We start from the raw sequence: 19,660 nt of genomic DNA on the forward strand, positions 1-19,660 counted from the left end.
AGTCTTTCTTTCTCTTTAATGTTTGATGGTTTTATTATAATGCACCTTGGAGAGAATCTCTTTGAGTTTGATGATCTATGAGCTTCATGAACTTGGATTTCCAAATCTCTCCATGGGTTTGGGACATTCTTAGTAGTTATTTCTTGAAATAAGCTATTTGCCGCCTCCTCTTCTAAATATGGAACTTCAGTAATTTACAAGCTGGTCCTGTAGTATGCCATAGATGATGTAACTTTCTTCACTCTTTTACATCTTTTTTTCTTTGTTCTTCTCAGATTGCATCATTTCCAAGTTCCTTACTTCAGTCTCACAGATTTTTTCTTCTTGATCCATTCTGCCGTTGATGTACTCTATTTCATTTTTCATTTTATTCATTGTGTTCTTCAACCCCAGTATTTCCATTTGGTTTCTTTTTGTGACTTCTCTCTGCTAAACATCTTTCTTTTTTAAATTGAATTGTAGTTGATTTACAGTGTTGTATTAGTTTCAGGTTTATAGCAAAATGATTCAGTATATGTGCTGTGAAGCGAGCACAGCAAAATGATTCAGCTATATACATTTTTTTCTGATTATCTTCTATTATCAGTTATTATAAGGCATTAAATATAGTTTCCTGTGTTGTACAGTAAATCATTGTTGCTTTTCTATTTTATATGTAGTAGTTTGTATCTGTTAATCTCCTATTTCTAATTTATCCCTCTCCTACCACTTTTCCCTTTTGGTTATAGGTTTGTTTTCAATGTTTGTGAGTCTTTTTCTGTTTTGTATGTAGGTGCATTTGTATTAGTCTTTAGTTTCCACATATGAGTGATATTATGTGACACTTGTCTCTCTCACTCTGATTTACTTAGTATAATAATCTCTATGTCCATCCATGTCACTGCAAATGGTAATAGTTCTTTTTTTATGGCTAAGTAATATTCCACATTTATATGGAATACATATATTATATGAAATATGTGCATCACATCTTCTTCAGCCAGTCATCTCTTCATGGGCATTTGGATTGTTTCCATGTCTTAGCTATTGTAATAGTGCTGCTATGAACGTGAGCTAAACTTCTTTTGTTCATTTATTGTTTTCCTGATTTTGATCAATTATCTTTCTCTATTTTCTTTTATTTCTTCAAATTTCCTTAAAATAGCTATGTTGAATTCTTTTTTGGGTGAATTGTAGGTCTCCATGTCTTCCAGTTTGGTTACCAGAAGATTATTGTGATCCTTTGGTGGTGTCATGTTCTTTGAACTTTTGCATTATTTCTTTATTTCTGAAGTAGTGGTCACCTCCTCCAGTCTTTTCCTTTTGGGAGAGAGATACGTTTCATCAGCCTTATTAGAGATTCTGATGCTGTCTTGCATCCTTTATTGGGATATCCCTGCTCCATGCTTCTTTCTCCTTCTTGTGGTAGAATTCTTAGGTTTTAAGCCTTCTCTGGATCCTTCAGTGCACCAGGCTGAGTGCTGACAGCATATCTTATTTCCCACAGGTGCTGCTAAGGCTCCAGTTTGTGGGTCCTCCCTGGCTGCAGATTTGGCTGACTTAGATGTGTGCTCACTAACCATCTGCCACCATTAGGAGCACACACAGGGAGCTGCCCCACAAGATGGTTAGTTTGTAGGTGAGACACACAGGGTGTTAGGGTTTCCTGTGAGCCAGCTGTGATCCACTGGTAAGGTATTCCTAGCAGTTCATGGGCAGGCTCTTGGTGGGATTCACAACACAGTTAAGATCTGTGTCCCTTATTGTCCTTCAGTAGTTGTATCTGCCACTCTCCCCACGTCTTTCTGCCCTCAGTCATGCAGCTCATGATTCTATACTCTGGATGGGGGCTAGAGAGAAAGGAGCTCCTTTGGCAGTGTCGAGTCCAGCTGGGAAAGCCTGGTGCTCAATTACACACTTTCCCTTTCTTCTGTGAGATACATCACACAGGAGATCACGCTTGGCCCTAAGCTGTGCCCCACCCTAGGGGAGGAATGTTGTGGTTGAAATCAAAGCGTCTCTCTTACCTCCTCCAAGTATCCAAACTTTTTTTTGTTGTTGTTTCCTCCAGTGGAGTTCTGGGACTTCTGGAAACCTGGACTTCAGCAAAGCCTCTCTTGTCCTTGAGTAGTGATTGTCAGAGTTAGTGTTCTCAGGGGTGGTGGCCACGAGTGGCTGAGCCAGTTTACAGGGCACAGCCGGGTTCACGTCTGGAACTGAGGTTTCTCCGTTACCCAGTGTGTGGCTGAGGGAGACTCCTCCTGGGTCCTTGGGCCTATTGTGCTGGACTCACAGCTTCCTCAAAGGCACTTCTGTTCATGGGTGGATGCCAAATTTTGTTGGTGGTGGGGAGAGACAAAAATGAGGTAATCTTAAGCTGCCGTAATGCTGACATCACTCCTCTTTGATTTTGTGTTTTTATAATATGAATTAAATGTTATTTCTAAGATTTGAAGTTATGCAATATACATCACACACAAACACAAAAATTCTTGCTGTAATTTTTGCTTAAGTACTGTTTTATACTTTGACTTATTAGCAGAACAGGGTAACAGGAATTTAAATGTTATTTCCAAATTAGAGATTAACTCCAAATCATGAAACACGTTTCTTAAAAATTAAAATATCTACCCTTGGCAGCAGTTTTCCTTGTACTTAGTTCTCAAAAAAGACATAATCATTTTCATATTTTTCAAATTGGTGAACAAAAATTTTACTGGCTGTTTGCCCCTTGGTTTCTCTCCTGTTTACAATTCCTGTGGAAATTTGGGACGTTGTAATGAGGTGTTCTTTATCAGTTTGGTTGTGGTGTGGAAGACTTAAATTACTTTCTTCTCAGTAAAGGAAAGTGGTCCCTCCAAACCTTAACTCATGTTCAAATTACAGCCTAATGTTGGTTACAAATACCATATAGTACCTTTGTGGCCTGGTATTTTCTGTGCCTGTTCCAGCTCTTTTGATGAACTGATTGCCTAATGAAGTTACCATCTCTGTTAAGCAGCAGCATAAAAATCTTTAGAAACTTCCTGAAGTGTGGCTGTGCAAAATAATTACTAGCAATAGGCATGGAAAAAACTTCACAGTCTTTCCAGAATAACATTAAGTATATTTTTGTGAAGCATTGTGTTAGATTCTTTATAGGCTTTCTCTCATTGAATTCTCCTGTAACAGCCTTGGAGTTGGGCATTATCCTGTTTTGTAGATGAAGAAACTGGATCCAGGCAGCTGAGTACAGACACCCCTCTCATAGAATCCACCAACCAAGAAACAGGCCCTCAGGAGACTCACGTTTATCTAAGTCTCCCCAGTGCCTTTTCCAAAACTTGATTGATCTCCTTATCAGCCAGCTACCAAAACCAAATATGTATGCATCCTATATTACTATATGTTCATGTGTGTGTATCCTATTTACTCTGTGTGCATTCATATTTTCTCTTGACGCAATAGGGAAGCTTCTCATGTGTTTATAATCCTGTGCCTTGGGTTTCACCAGTTTTAGCCTGTCTCTAAAAGCCTACAATGGCCTCTGTCCCTATCTCCCTTGTATTTTTCATCCGCTCTACAAAAACTGAATTCTTTTTAAAAATGTTTCCTTTTTATGGCCACACCTGTGGCATATTCCCAGGCTAGAGGTTGAATCAGAGCTGCATCTGCAGCCTATACCTGCACAGCTTGCGGCAGTGCTGGATCCTTAATCCACTGAATAGGATTGAACTTGGATCGTCACAGAGATAACGTTGGGTCCTCAACTTGCTTAACCACAATGGGAATGCCCAAACTGGATTCTTGATTTGGTTTTTATTTTCTTAATATCTTATCGTTAAAGTTTCCAGAACACAGAAAACAGAAAAAAAAAAAAAAACCACATTCATACCAGTATTTTACATTGAACATTTAATTGTATTTGCTTTATCACAAATCTATCCATCCCTCCATTCTTCAGTTATCTTATAGTTTTGCTGCATTTCAAAATAACTTGTCAGTACATTTTCTCCCAAGCCTGTTGTCATGTATCATTAACTAGCCAGTTTAAAAAGGCAAGAAAAATATATAAGAGGTGTAGGGAAACAAAAGGATGAAGGAAAATTCTATTTTCTAGTAGATGAAATCATTATTTATCTAAAATATCCTAAACGACAATTCCTTTAACAAATAAGTGAATTTAGCAGATTCATGAGATACAAAGTTAATATACAGAAGTTAGTTGTACTTTTATGAAATGGAGTACTTTATTGGAAAATAGTTTCATCAATTAGATTTACAATAAATTCTAAGGTAATTAGTAAGTTTAATAAATAATGCTCAAGATCTGTACATTGAAAATCATTATTAAGAATACATATAAGTGGAATAATGTATCTTGGATAAGTTGAGGTACGTGCTGTTTTTTTTACACGAAGGTTAGGTGAAAATGATTTTTGAATGGTTGAAAGAAGTGAACTTTGTTCATGTCATCGAAGGGAAAATCTTTTACTTTTTGCTTTGTAAAGATTGGATTCTTTAGTTGATAAGATGATGCATTGAAACAGGGGCTACTATTTTTGTGTAAGGTCATTCTTAAGCCATTACACACAGGCTCCAAGCACTTAACTCCTACTGCAGTTAGGTCTTTGGGAAATTAATTGGCAAGGAATAATCTGGCCTCTAATCTTATGGGAAATCAATTTCTAGACATTTAAATAACAGACCTAACTATGAATACACTCCCTAAATTGTGAAGTTAAAGACTGAATTCTAAAATTGACATGCTGATAACAAACTTTATGAAAATGAGTTAACATTAATACTATGAAACAGTGATGATCCACGAATGGGATTTATTAAATTGCAGTGCAATGTGGTGTTGAAAACTAAATATGAATTACTCTATCAGGATTGCTCAAATATCTTGAGAATAATTGCTCTCAATATAAAAACCATTAAGCAAAGAATTTAACCCTGTTTGTGGGCATTGTTAGCTAGGAAGAATTATTCCCCACTTGTGATATTTTCTTCCTGTGAAATGAAATCTATTAATGTCATTTTAGGTCGCTCTCCATCCTTTATTTATCCAGCTCCTAGAGATAGCAGGTGTCATTTGATCACCAACTTTGGGAAGAATAAACAAACCTGCTTACGTTAGCTTCAACTTTCTTTCTGTTTGGAATGAGTCTGTTCTAAGTTATAAATCTTAACTCGTCAGGTTTCCTACCTACAGAGAGGCCTATCCATGTCTTTCACCCCTCTAAACAAACCATATCCTACAGCTTGCCCTCTCTCAGTAACAGTTGATATTTTGGCCTCTTAATTTTCTGTTTTGTTGTACTTCTCAACTCGTTTTAAGCTGAGTGTAGATTAAGGTTGCTGTTTATTGGTGAAGGGCGCTCGGCGATCCCCAAATTTGACTTATTCACCAGCAACATTGAGAAATTAAAATTCTTAACGAGAAAATTTGGGGAGAAGTTTCTGGGCATACAGGGCCCACACTGTGGGTCTTGGACTTTAGTTTGGGGAAGCAACCTTGCTGGTTTATAGAGTCTTATTTTAGGCCAAAAGTGTTTTTATGCTTTTGTACTTGGCTTTGAAATTCTGTAGCCTGAGAAAGAAACTTTAGCTGTCATGAGGTATCTTAAGCTTAGCAGGTAACTGTAACTTAAGATTTCCGCAACTTCTGTGAGAGAAAAAGAGCCCTGAGCTGTGTTGGTTCTCGGGGAGACTGCTTTCAGCTTACTTCACAGGCTTCGCTTTTCCTTGGTTGAGACAGAGGTCCCGTTGTAGAGAAGAGTTTCACAACTGTTGTATGTATTGGTGGTTAGAAGAATATTTGCTACTTTTCAACTACAAGGCCACTGAATTCTGCATGTAACAAAAATCACTAGAGATGCTCTAGCTTTATATAGTGAGTACCAAGCCCTGTTAGGAAATCTCAGCTGGAAATTCTAGGTTCTATGACTTTCAGGATCAAGAAGGGCAATGTGCGGGGGGACTGACTAACCTTGATTTCATGAGGCATTTCCTCTGACTTAAGACTCACCATCCTATCCTAGGATCTCAAACGGCTCTGATTGTATCATAAATTGTAACCCTGACTTGGTATCTGAGGCCCCAATTGTGGCTTCCCTCTTGTTCTTGTGTTAAATTTAATGAACAAAAAAGAGATGTGAGCCCTTATGAGAAAGAAAATGCCATTCCCTTAAGACAGAAAATCAATGAAATGACATTATTAACAAACTCAGAGATAGAAGGAAACAAAAATGCTCTGTGCCTGGAACTGTGTGCCTCTAATAAACCCATTTGCTTAGGAAAACTGGGAGAAACTATAGTGGTTGAAAAGTGTGCTTCAGTTTTACCATCAAACTTGGAAGCAGTGAAAGATTTAAAAAATAAAGGAATGCAGGCCAATTAAGTGAGAGGAAGGAATTTTAAAAATTTATTCATTTAGGAGTTCCCGTCGTGTCGCAGTGGTTAACGAATCCGAGTAGGAACCATGAGGTTGCGGGTTCGGTGCCTGCCCTTGCTCAGTGGGTTAACAATCTGGCGTTGCCGTGAGCTGTGGTGTAGGTTGCAGACGCGGCTCGGATCCCGCGTTGCTGTGGCTCTGGCGTAGGCCAGTGGCTACAGCTCCGATTAGACCCCTAGCCTGGAAATCTCCATATGCCGCGGAAGCGGCCCAAAGAAATAGCAAAAAGACAAAATAAATAAATATCCTGTGAACAGTAAAGCGGCCCAAAGAAATAGCAAAAAACAAAAACAAACAAACAAAAAAACTGGTTTCCCAAGGGACACACACTTCAGAAGCATCAAAATCACTCAGTGCAGGAATTTGTTCAGTCTGGGTCTTCAGCTAAAACAAATTGGAAGCGCAGGGGAACTCTTCTCCAGGGGGTGAGTTTCACTACCCAAGCAATCCCAGAGCCAGAGGCAGTGAGACTGACAATGCTGCTTTCTGGGAGGTGGAGGTGATGCAATTGTGTTGCTGCACAGAGCCTGTCCTCAGGGCAGCATTAGGGGCCCAAGGCTTAATAGGAAAATGGAATTAAGAGGTCCTGGGTATGCTGAATGGGGAAGAAAGGTACTTGAGCTCCTATGATGGGAGGTACCCCCATTACTTTTAATCTAAATTTGAAGGAGGCAGAAATGCATCAGAAGGAGTTCCCGTTGTGACTCAGAAATAATGAATTCCATTAGTTTCCATGAGGATGCAGCTTTGATCCCTGGCCCTGCTCAGTGGGTTAAGGATCTGGTGTAGCCATGAGCTGTGGTGTAGGTCACAGAGATGGCTCAGATCTGGCATTGCTGTGGCTGTGGTGTAGGCACGCAGCTATAGCTCAGATTCAACCCCTGGCATGAGAACTTCCGTATGCCTCTGGTGAGGCCCTAAAAAGGAAAGAAAAAAAAATGCCTCAAATGACATTCTTTATGAGGATCCAGTAGGCATAGATGGACTTCTTTTTCCTCACAAGAATGTAAATGTAAAGAATATAAATGAATGAAAGTGCTAAATGAAAATATAGTCTCAAAATAGCTCAAAATAAAAGCATTTTCCTGGTTTGGCTTAAATAAGCAGGTCATAGAATCCAGACAGTTGGTTTTAAATGACAGACCTCCCTCTGAAACTGAATTCAGGAATATTTTCCTTTTTTTCTCAGACATCATCAGATTTCTCTTGGTGTCTTGGTATAGTCCTGGTACTGGGAATGTAATTTTGCCTGCAGTAATTGATCTAGGGTCGGGAGAATGGCTTTCTAAATTAGGTGGATCTGGAAGAGACCTGTGATAATTGTCTGTATCCTGTTAACTCTGGATTTAGAAGTGAGGCTCTTGAAGGACTAGGTGTTGAATTACTATGATTTCTGAGGCTTTGGAAATTCCAAATCCATTCCAGAGAGACACTATTATAGTTGCTGAAGGGGCTCCACTCTATCCAGGCGGAAAAGTCCCTCTTGCTGAGCCTGAGTGAAATAAGTCAAGGAATGTTTTTTGTTTTGTAATTGAACTTTGCACTTTTAACTTTAACACACAGGAATTTGATTTCATGCTTTAGTTCTCTTGGATTCCAATGACTTTGAATTTCAACTTGTAAAAGAATTTAGTCTTTGGACTAATTTCTTACTTGGAATTTAATAGTAGAAAGGAAATTGTGCTCAAAATTGAAACATCTCTTTATAAGCATTTTATTATCAAAGTATCTTTAAGATAGCATTTAGTCTATGCAGAATCTTTGTCATGCTACATTAGACAGCATGTGTGGACATAATTTGGGGCAGAAAATAGAATAGGGGATACATTGTCAGCTTTTTGGTTATGGAATGGATTCAAAGTTGATACATTGGATATATTCATCTGACCCATTGCAGATTCTGGTGGGGACTACTTTTCAGCTGCCTGCCGCTGGACCCAGGAGGAAGCAAAAGAGCAAAGACTGGTGTAGAGTGTGGTCTCATGAAGGTGGCCTCATGAGAGTTCTCCTGAGGTGGACAGCCACAACTCTTGCTGACCATAGGCTCTGATGGAAGAAATTTTCACATATTGAGGTATGGGAAAGTTATTCTGGGCTTATGACATGATTTGGCTTGAACTTTATGCTAACTAAAATAGCCTGTCTTTTTGGCCTCCCAAAAAGCATTGTTGTACCTCTGCTTTAACCATTGAAGGAAAGAAGTGTTGCTCATCTTCCATTTATATAAAGGGTTAAGTCAGTACCCACCTCAGTCACCCCATGGACAGCGTGCCTTAAGGAGAATGCAGGATGGGAAAAACGAGATGCAATATTTTGTCCTTTGGATAGACTAAAGCTTCTAGATAGTTAAGATGCGTATCTTGGGAAGAATTTCAATGACCCCAGATTCTTGCCTCTTCCTATACATAGAAAAATGTTAAAATTATTAGCTTGAGATATCTGTTCTTTGTGATCAGCAGTAATTTTTAACCAAGATGTATGTATGACTACATGTATTTCCCAGCTGAAAAATTCATATATATGTCATGTCTTCACCTCTACCTCTTCAGAGCAGTCTCCTCAGAATTACTAAAAGGCTGTTTCCTGGGCTGTAGTCCTGGGTTGGCTGGAGTAAAGTTCTCTTCTAGTCTTACTATAGATTTTTAAATGATTATTTTCATCCATAGATTGATGCTCAAGCCCAATGAGTTAAGAGAATCAAAAGCTGGGGAATGCTCTACTCCACTCCTGATGCTTTGTTCTCATGAAAGGACCTCAGTTTAGCTATAGCTCTGGCTTCCCTCTGCCCCACCAGTCAGTCTGCCTCTGAGGAGATTGTTAGCCCTTGAGTGCCTTTAGGAGGATTGAGAGGGCTCTCAGCTCCCATTTTTCTCCTCTTGAAAGTGAGCATGCATTATTCCATAAGGGGAGTCCCACCCTGGGCAGTGCTTCTGCGCTTAGTTGGGTAGGTCTGTCCAACTCTGGACTTCACGGTTAGTGAGTTCCAAGATACAAGCCAAGTCTTCAACTTGACCTCTATCAGATGTAAAAATATTTCAGCTTTATCCTTTCTCTTTGGTTTGGACTCCTGATGTAAACTTTGGCGCTTTTGCTCTCTTAATACCTAGTTTGATTACTTTTTCTGAGTCCTTAATTTCCTATTCTGAAATGCAAGTCAATTCAACAAATGATTATTCAGCATCTACTATATATTACTGTCCCAGGGACTAGGAACACAGAAATATATAATATCACATTAAATGATGACTATTTATTTACTTGCTTAAGTATAATATTAGAAAAAAATGTACAGAGCGCAAAGGAAGAAGTGAGGGTTTGGAGTTTGCCTGGTGGTTTGGAGGCAGGCAGCTTTCATGGAGAAGAACCTTTTTGAGCAAAATGGCTGAGCAGGGGAAGCATATATTTGACAGAACAGTACATGATAAACACATGGGCTTATTATATACATGTTGTATCAGAATACTAAAAATAGTTGATAATTCCAGAGCATAATTTCTATGATAGGAAATCAGGATGGAGAGGTAGAAAGAGGACTGGATTAAGACCGTTCAAGAGACTTAAACTTTGACATCATCAATGAGGAGGAGCCTTTGAACAACCTTACCCCAGAGAGTGATAGGATCAGATGTGCAAAATGGACAAAATGATTTCCATATCTCATTTTAGCTTGATTTGTGTCTTGGGCCTTGCAATTCTAAATCAACTCCTTACCACACTGTATTAGGATTCGGTAGGATTAGGTTTGTCTGCATATAACAGAAAAGGAAGTGATGATGGATAAAACATGACAGACATTTATTTCTCTCACATGAAAGCAATTTGGCAGGTTAGGCTTGATAATCAGGACCCTTCCCACTCTTCATTCTGTAAGCGAACTTTGTCCTTCTGTTTCAACACGGCAGCTGGAGATCCGGACCGCGTGGTCACGTTCTATGACGGCAGCAGAAAGAAGGAAACTTTAAAGAAGATCTCCTAATAGAGGTACCTCCTACACCTTTGTTTCTCAGTGTCTGGGACTTATTTCTGTTGGTCACATGTGAAGTTGGAAAAGCTGGGCATATGACTGCCCTGTACTGAGTAAAATCCTTTTCTTTTAATCAGAGAAAAAGGGGAAAATTATTATTGGGGGAGGCAATTAGTTGTTGTCTCTGTTGCAGTCACAGAAAAATGAGGCAACTCTTTTACCTATTTAAATGGAAATAAAATGGTCAGCTATTAAACATAGAGAAAGTATTGCTCACCGAATTTATTTTTCTGATTTTAATTCTTAGTTCTACCTTTTTCTTTTAATTATGGTATCACAGCCCCTGAATTTGAAACTCCATAACACCCACAGTATATAATCTCAGATGCTAAATCCATGCTTGGTGGTGTGTGACCATGTCATCCTTTCCTCTCTGACTTGCAATTTTGGATAAGCTTTCTTTTTCTGGGATACTTTTCCCTTCCTATGTCTGCTAATTCTGTGGGATTCTGTGTCATTGTTGTTTTGCCTAAAAGGGTAGGATAGGACTCCTCCTTTGTCATAATGCCATACTAATTTGTTGTAATAATTTTTTCTTGTCATTCTTCCCAATTGGAAGTGAGTGAAAACAGGGAGCAGCTACATCTCTTTTGTTCTCTGTTCTAACTGTAATGTCTAGTATAGTACCTAGGAAATAATAGATGCTCAGTAAATTTGTTGAAGGAATAAATAGCAAAAATTCAATGACTGAACCCAGATCATAGAGCATTCAAGTTATCTTTGTTATGAAACTGTTTAGTCCCCTACAAGGAAATGAGGGGAGCAGTAATGTAGGGAGGAGAACAGATGTCCATGGCTTGCATTTGAGGTAGGGCGCAGCTACTGTCAGACACTTGCTCAGATGCAGGTAGGTTTTGCTGTCTGCCACCACATCAATACATTTTAAGATATAACCTCTATTATAGATCTCTAAGTATTTGAATTAGTTATTGCATTTCTCCTTAATTGTCCCCTTTTCCAAACTAGACATTCCTAGGTGCTCAGATGTTCATCCTGTGACGTGGCCTCCAGACTCCTTGTCCTGCTGGTTACTTGTCTATGGATGTGTGTCTTCTTATCCCTCAGCTTCTTCAAGTGACACTCGGCTCCATGTGTGGTCCAGGCAGCTCTTAGGAGAGCAAAACTCCTTGTTCTTTCCCTCTAGCCTAAAGTAAGGAGAATAGAAAGAAAAATGAGATTTGTTTTGTTCCTGGCTGTGGCATGACTCCCCTGTCATGATTTTGCTCAAATCAGGGGGAGGTTACTTTGGCAACAACCATTTTATGTCCCTTTAAATAACCTCCTCCTGGTTAGCAGTATTTCATTTTCATAAAATAAACAAGCCCTGCAGTGACTTCTTAAAATAGCCAAATCCTTCTCTTTTCTCTCATTTAAGAAACATATTTGAACAAATCATATAATATGTAAAAACATTACCACATAAACGAAATGTAGCAGTTAAAATCTTCGTTTTAATTTCAAGATTTGTTAGAACGGTGATAATACACTTGTTTTTTTTGTTTGTTTGTTTGCTTTTTAGGGCTGCACCTGTGGCATATGGAGGTTCCCAGGCTAGGAGTCCAATTGGAGCTACAGCTGCTGGCCTACACAACAGCCATAGCAATGCTATTGCTATGATCTGAGCCACGTCTCTGATCTTCACCACAGCTCATGGGATCCTTAACCCACTGAGTGAGGCCAGGGATCAAACCCACAACCTCATGGATCCTAGTCGGCGTTGTTTCCCCTGTGCCACCACAGGAACTCTCGACACACCTGATTTTAATGGGGCATTGAAGTAACAGTATCAGTAAAGTGGTCTCTTTTTTAACAAGCATTCTAATTGTTGCTGGTTGCAGGATGGCTTTGCAAATGGAAGAATCATGACATTTTCTTGTGTGAAATAACATGTAGAATCATTGCAGTTCATTACTGTGGAGGCAGTTCATCTTGTACAGAAAAAGACAACTCCCCTTAGAAGCTCCAAAAATGATCTTTCACTTAACAGTCTCTTGCCAACTCCAACTGTGCCATACAAAAGTAGTACAACCAGTTGCAGTTGGTGACCTTCACAGTAAAAGGAATCCTGAAAATGTAAGAAATTGGTTTTATGAGTAGTAGAAATGCCTCTTCTGAAGGTTCTAAAAAACATTAACTGTTACTTTAGGTGTAAAAAGGCACCTGCAGACATGTTTCTTGCTACTTCACATGTTATAACATGGAAAGATACTCCACAGGGTTACTGGGAAAGTGCCGTCAAATAGTGTCATAGGTTTATTTGGTTCTACACATCTCACCTTTGGACATTTTGCGAGGAAGTGCTTGTCCTTTCAATTAATCAAAATGTTGTTCCTCTCCAGGTGGCGAGGTCAGTTAGGACTCTATTCAGTCAACATTTCTCCCCGGTTCTTTGGTTGATTTCCATTGTAGAAGAATTCGGTCTGGTAATTAAATCAGTCTCAATTTCAGCAAAGCTTTTTCAGCCAGTTTATTTAGGTTCCATGCAAAATGGAACCCCTTAGGGACAGAATTAATATGTTGTGAAGTATGATTGCAATGAAATATATTTAGCAGTTATTTTTGAAAAAGAAAAAAAAAGCTTAGAGACTTCCCTTGACTTGACTCAATGTCTTTATGCAAATTTTTTCATTTATAGCTCCCAGTTTTTATAATTAGATGTGTTTCTATATTTTCTGGTTTTCTTCATCAGTAAACTGCTTTTGTCATTTGTAAAAAATGAAACACAACTAAAAAGGTTAAAAATGTACACATAGATATATGATATATAATACATATAATTTTGATATGTTTTAACATTTTTTATTTTGATATATGTTTGATATATATATCTTGCTGTACATATATTCTATAATTGTGTCTTAAATTTCTGAGTATTTTGATCTGATCTCTTCTTGCAAGTGGCAATTTAAATGTCCTGAAATTAGATAGGGAGTAGGAAAATGAGGGTCCAAAAATATAACGAGGGTTGCTCTTTTGAAGTCACCTCTAAGGTCATCTTATTTAGTTTATTCCTCAAGTTTCCAATTGCACAATTTCATCATAGAATGGAGTTTACAAATTGCTTCCCAATGCTGTCAGATTCTATTATTTGTAGTAAATTCTTACATGAATTTTTCAAGAAGGGTTGTGAAAATGAGTTCTTGGAGGTCCTTAAGGGTACTGTTTCCCACAGAGAACTTTTGTTTGTCAGGTAGTTAGTCTTGATTTTGTATACAGGAGTATTTAGAATGATGTTCCTTCCAGACCCAAACTTCTTTTTACTGACAGATTATTTTTTGTCATCGTATTTATAACTACATTGCTACTGGCTGAATGTTTATGTTCTTCCCCCCACCCCGAAGTTCACATTTTGAAACCTAATTTCCTTTGTCATAGTATTTGGAGCTGGGTCCTTTGAGGGGTGATTGGGTCGTGAGAGTCTCTGAAGAATGGGATTCGTGTCCTTTTAAAAGAGACCTCAGAGAGCTCCCTGGTCCTTTTTTGCTTGTGAAGACATGGCAAGGAGATTGTCATCTGTGAACCAGGAAGCAAATCCTCCCCAGACACTGAATCTGTTTGTGTCTTGAGCAGGGACTTCCCAGCCTTTGGAAGTGTGGGACATACATTTCTATTGTTCATAAACAACCCAGTCTATGGTATATTGTTACAGCAGCCAAATGGAAGGAGACATACATCCATGATCAACGACTGAAAAAAAACGTATATATACATTACACACATATATGCAAATATCAATCTCAAACATAAATCAGAGGGTTAAAAATAAGTTTGTTTTTGTAACTGAGTTTAGCTTCTGTTCAGAGTTCCTGCTCTGCTAGGGAGCAGATGTTATCTTCATCAATTTGGCACCTGTCTCCTCCCCAACCCAGGTGTGCTCATAGGAGGAGAGAGAGGGTTGAGAGAAGGCAGAGACTTTGTGATATTCATGCACAGAGAAGGGCCCTGTGCTGTGTGGTTCTCTACTCTGACAGCAGCTAAAACACTGTCATTCCATTGATCCCGTGTCATTTCACCAGGTGGTTGCTTTGCCTTCCTTGTTCCAACCATGAGAACTGTCCCTGTCACAGAGGAGCTGTCAGTGCTGAGTCTCCTCTTCTATGCTGTTTGCCTCTTTGAAATATCGTTCGGTGCAATGGAATAATTCTTTTGTTTGACGCTGAATGTATACCCAGCCCTCTTTGAGACCACCTAACACTCGTGTTTTAGATTTCCCACTCCACTGCTATGTCTCCTCTGTTCTCCTGTGCACGTAGAGGTTGGAAACACAGGGATCTTGCCGATTTTCAGAGTTCTTCTGGGCATAGGACACAGGTTCCCTTTGCTCTATGTCTTCCAAATATATATTTCAAGGTTTCTGTAGTTTTCTCCTCTCCTTGCTCCTGTGACTTAGCCAGGAAAGCAACCAGCTAATCCTAGGTTGCCCTCTCCAGAACTTCATAAGTGTCTAATTGTTGAATTGTCACCCCCTGCTTTTTGTTTTTGTTTTTGTTTTTCCTGTTAATGTACCCTTTAGTTCTTGAGTTCTTTCCCTAGTCCAGCTGAAAGGGGAGGCTTGGTGTTGACAAGATGGAATGGTTGATGCCCATGGAATGCGATCTGAAATATGCCGCTCTTTCTCCCACAATCAGAATGTGTGTGTCTAGTGAATTGAAGGTGGGGTGAATCCTCTACCTGGTACAGCTGATAACACATGTATAAAACTTGCTTTCTGACCTTGTGACTCTGAAATCTGTTAGTTTAGTAATGTTAATGCCCCAGGGACAGATGCTTCTTCCAGAGGGCATACAATAGTTTCAGTTGAATTGGAAGCCAATCCTGATCATTTTAGATGACTCATGCTTCTGAGAGGACAGGGGAAAAGGAGGATCATGGTGGTAACAAGGATGATGGATAGTATCCAGAAGAAATGAGGTTTCATTTACTTAAAAGAGAGAGATGAGTTTAGATAGTTCCCCAGGCAGCATCCCACTACCACTCCATGGAGCAGTAAGTAAATACAAAACTGCAGAAAGTCCTTCTGGGCCTAACTCACAAGGGCTGAGGTCCCCCAGGTGGGAAGGAAGTTTGTTGTTGTCCATGTGGCTGAAGACCCCATACCACTTACAGTGATGGCTGAGGAAAAAAGGAAAAATAAACTGTGCAACAGGAAAGAGAAACAGTAACTATCAACTATATCCTATGACTAATATTTTTCCTTGCCATGCCATGTATAGATGTGTATATTTTCACTAACTTTCTTTTTCTTTTCTCTCTCTTTCCTATACCATGTTAAAGTAAGTTTTGTTAGTTAACTTTACATTTTGGGTCATACGCTGCAGAACCTTCATAGGCATTAATAGAAATGGGGAAAAAAGGAACATGACTCAGGTGATCTTAGACTAGGATCTAGAGGCTGTAACTGGCAAAGCTGATGTACACTGTTTTGTTGGGAGGGGCTGAAAGGGTCTTGATTGTTTGAGGACCACTGCATTACTATATGGGCAGGAGTATTTTCCAGGGAAGAGTATATGCAGATATGAGGTGGCAGGAGTACTGGGCTGTGCTGGACACCTGCTATTGTTGGGCTCCCCAGCGCCCAAACACACTTGTATTTGTCAGAAATCTTCCAGAGTGTGAACCTAGGTGGAAAGAAAGCCTTGCTTCCTGTTATAAAAGCTGAAATGGCCAGACATTCCCCCCTGGCCCCTGGCACTGAGGTATGACTCCCAATGTTCCTGGGAGAATGACACAGCATTATAGGGCCAGTGAAAAACGCCTCCTGGTGCTAGTTTGGTAATGATGCTGAGCTTAGCACAGGCAGTGGTTAGTGTCAGAATTCTAAAGGCCGGGAGTTCCTATTGCGGCTCAGTGGGTAAGGAGTCCGACCAGTATTCATGAGGATGCAGGTTTGATCCCTGGCCTTGGCTCAGTGGGCTAAAGGATCCGGTGTTGCTGCAAGCTGCAGTGCAGGTTGCAGACACAGCTGGGATCTGGCATTGCTGTGGCAGTGGTGTAGGCCGGCTGCTGCAGCTCTGATTCGAGCCCTAACCTGGGAACTTCCACATGCCACAGGTGTGGCCCTAAAAAGACACACACACACAAAACTCTAAAGGTAACAACGTGAAGTGTCTGGTGGTGGCAACATTGAGTTGTTAGTGGTGATGGTAACCAGTGGTGGTCTTCTGGTGCCCTGCTGTCCGTTCTGCTCTGGTCCATTTCCTCAGTCTGCCAGGCTAGAGCCTTCCTAGTGGTTGCGTTAGCAACATGTTATCCCTTCAATAAATGCCTTTCTGCTTCATGAAGTTAGTGATATTTGGTCTCCCCTGCTTGCAGCAAGAAGCCTTGACCTTTACAAGACTGATTCATGGATAACATTTTATTTCTATCCAGGAACAGTGAACCACAAAAAATTAAGGGTTACATGAAAAAACTGCAGATTTAAAAAATCTTGCATGATTGTTGTCTTCTTTACTCTCCTACTTCTTGAAATAACAAAGTAAAAAGTAGAAGAATGTAGAATAACTTCCAGCAATAGAAAATTAAACCCTTTTCGGGGAGATAAGTGCTTGTCTACAAGAATATAGTTGAATTTCTCTTGTGGTTTGTGCCGCCAAAATTCTGCCTTCATGCCTCCAATGTGGGTTAGTTGCCCTTTTCTTCATCTAGTTCCACTGCTGGATGGAGCTGACCTGCAGATGCGGGAGAAGGTGAAGTGAGTGCTTCAGACCCTGCAGGTAAAGTGGGTAGAGAAAAGAGACAACAACTTCATTGTTGTCTGGCCTTCGGAAGGAGTGTTGCCCTCACTTTGAAGGATCATCATCTCCGGGCGTCTCTCTGATACCTTAATATGCTACCATAATGTCTACCATCTTTTTAATGTTGCATTTTAGAAGGCTTCCGTTTTGTCATTCAAGTTTTCAGTCTCCAGATTTCTCAAAACGGTCATAAAAACCCCACCTCTCACCTCTGTCTGAGAGGAAGGAGTGCAGCTCTCTCTTATTCTTATGTTTGCTAGCTTCACAAAGGGAAGGAGCAATCCTTTATCAGGTTGATAAAATACAGTGAGCGCTCTTGTGTCAGAATTGCCAAGTACCTGAGATCTACTTCTTAAATGTATACTCAGAATATTTTGGCTTCTATTTTGATTTTGATAAAAATGTCCTCACAGAATCTAGCAGATTGAAAGCAATTATCAGTTCAGTTTCAGACAAAAAAAAAAAAAAAGACCTCTGCAGAGGGCTAGTGAAGCTTAAAGCATCGCCTGGCTCATCTCCTCAGCCCACTTCCAGCACCACGTGCCTGGGTGGGTTATATATTCTGAAGAAGATGAAACACAGATAAAATAGTGGGATTCCTTTAGTCCATTTAATCTTCTGTTGTGTATCAAGAATGGGGAGTGGTGCAAGTCACACAACATCTGAAAGATGGCAAAATAAGAAAAGAGCTGATGTCATGTTTCTAAATATACAGCATTGCGCAGCAGCTACCTGGAGCAAAAGCAGAAAGGTTTTGAAGGCCAAATAATGACTGTTAGTTGCTGGAAGGCATCCATGTTCAATAGTCTGTCAGGAAGAGACAGGTGGGGCTGGCTCACTACCTGGGGTGAGGGGCTGGTGCAGGGCTTTTATTAAAACTGCTGCATGGGAGCAGAGAAGATAAACACTCAGTGGGTGTAGTAGAACTGCCAGGCCATATGTTTGGCCAGAACTGCAAGGCTCCTTCTCCAAAATAAACCTACCTAATGCAGGCACCATCTTAAAAAAATAAAAAAAAAATAAAACAAACAAACTTGGGTTCTAGGCAGATATATCCCAGGATTTAGAAATATAATTTATATGTGACTGTCTTCAGTGCAGATGTCTGGGATTTATGATATGGCTATATAGTTGCTTGAGGTGTGTTATGGCAGGAAGAATGTAAATTGAATTTTGAGTATTATCTGAGGACAAGGAGGATGTTAATTTAAGTGGTTCCGCATGCTTAGCTTCATGCCCGTCATAGACTTTCAGCTGGAAGAGACTGAAGAGTTAGCCAGAGTGAAACCCTGTGATGCATGGTAAATTAAAGTCCCGAGGGACAGTGTGACTTGTTTAACGTCCCACAGCTAGCTGTGGAGAACTTAAAACCAGAGCCAAAGTCTTCTGACCCTCAGTCCTTTGCTCTCTTTACTAGAGAACATAGCTTTCATTTTATTAGTTTTGCATGGCTATTGTAACAAATTACTACAAACTTAATGGCTTAAGGCAAGTTGCATTTATTATCTTGCTGTTAGGGAGGTCAGAAGTCCAAAATCGGCCTCCCTGGGTCAGCAGAGATGGGTCTTTTGGAAGCTCTGAGAGAGAGAATCTATTTCTGTGCCTTTCTAGCTCCTAGAGACCACCTACGTTCCTTCACTCCTGGCCCCTTCCTTGCACCACTCCAGCTTTTTGCTTTTGTTATCCCATTTTCTATTGCTGACTCTGCTTTTCCTGCCCCTCCCTTATAAGAACACTTGTGTGACTTTGATCCCAGCCAGATATTTGAGGATAGACTCCCATACCACTGAGTCACAGCTGCAAAATCCGTTTTACAATGTAAGGTACCGTGTTCATGGGTTTCAGGGGTTACGATGTGGACATCTTTGGGGGACATGATTTTGCCTACCACCCTAACTTCCATTATCCACTCTGAAGTCCTCTGAAACAAAACAGTACAGAAGGCAACAGAGATTTCCAGGGCCAAAGCTGTGCAATAAAACTCATGGAGCGTTGGGGTGGTTCTCCTCACTTGCCCCAGCACTTTTGCCTCCCTGTCTGTTTCCCTGACCCCTGGATGAGTGGAAGGGCCAACACCACTATTTTACCCATCAGTTAAAGGGAGAAAGTCAGAGCTTCTTTCAGTTAGACACTGGTTCTCACGGCATACCTGCTTGTACCAAATGATGTTTAAGAGAACGAAGTGCTTACAGTGGTATTCCACGTCCTTAGATTTCTGATTCTTCGTTAACTCTCAGAGCAGGAAGCTTCATTTGTTCCTTCTTTTTTTCCTTTTATCTCTATGGCAAGAGATAAGAGAACGTTTGCCTAATTTGTGTTTATTTGTTTGACTTCATGTCCTTGGGCAGTATGTGTGTGAAGAATACGTATTCTTAATAAGTGGCTGAATCAGAAAAAAGAGGATTCTGTTACCAAAGGCAATGGAGTGAGGAAGCCTTGGAAGAGGACGAGGCCTCATTGGGGAGGAAAAGTTGTCACCTTAGA

At 40.0% G+C, this 19,660-nt stretch overlaps 1 protein-coding gene across 2 annotated transcripts in view; it reads left to right on the forward strand.

The window, feature by feature from the left end:
• RFC3 (replication factor C subunit 3) overlaps positions 1-19,660 on the forward strand; it is a 244,840-nt gene that overhangs the window by 26,350 nt on the left and 198,830 nt on the right. Inside the window, exons 10-11 of one of the 2 annotated variants that reach the window (XM_047756043.1) lie at positions 8,316-8,492; positions 10,321-10,399. The gene's annotated coding sequence lies outside the window, so the exon portion shown is untranslated. Of the gene's footprint in view, positions 1-8,315; positions 8,493-10,320; positions 10,571-19,660 lie in introns of those variants that run through there. The other variant, XM_047756044.1, reaches the window with a different exon arrangement.

The sequence above is a fragment of the Phacochoerus africanus genome, chromosome 13 (assembly GCF_016906955.1).
Source record: "Phacochoerus africanus isolate WHEZ1 chromosome 13, ROS_Pafr_v1, whole genome shotgun sequence".
Classification (NCBI taxonomy): domain Eukaryota; kingdom Metazoa; phylum Chordata; class Mammalia; order Artiodactyla; family Suidae; genus Phacochoerus; species Phacochoerus africanus.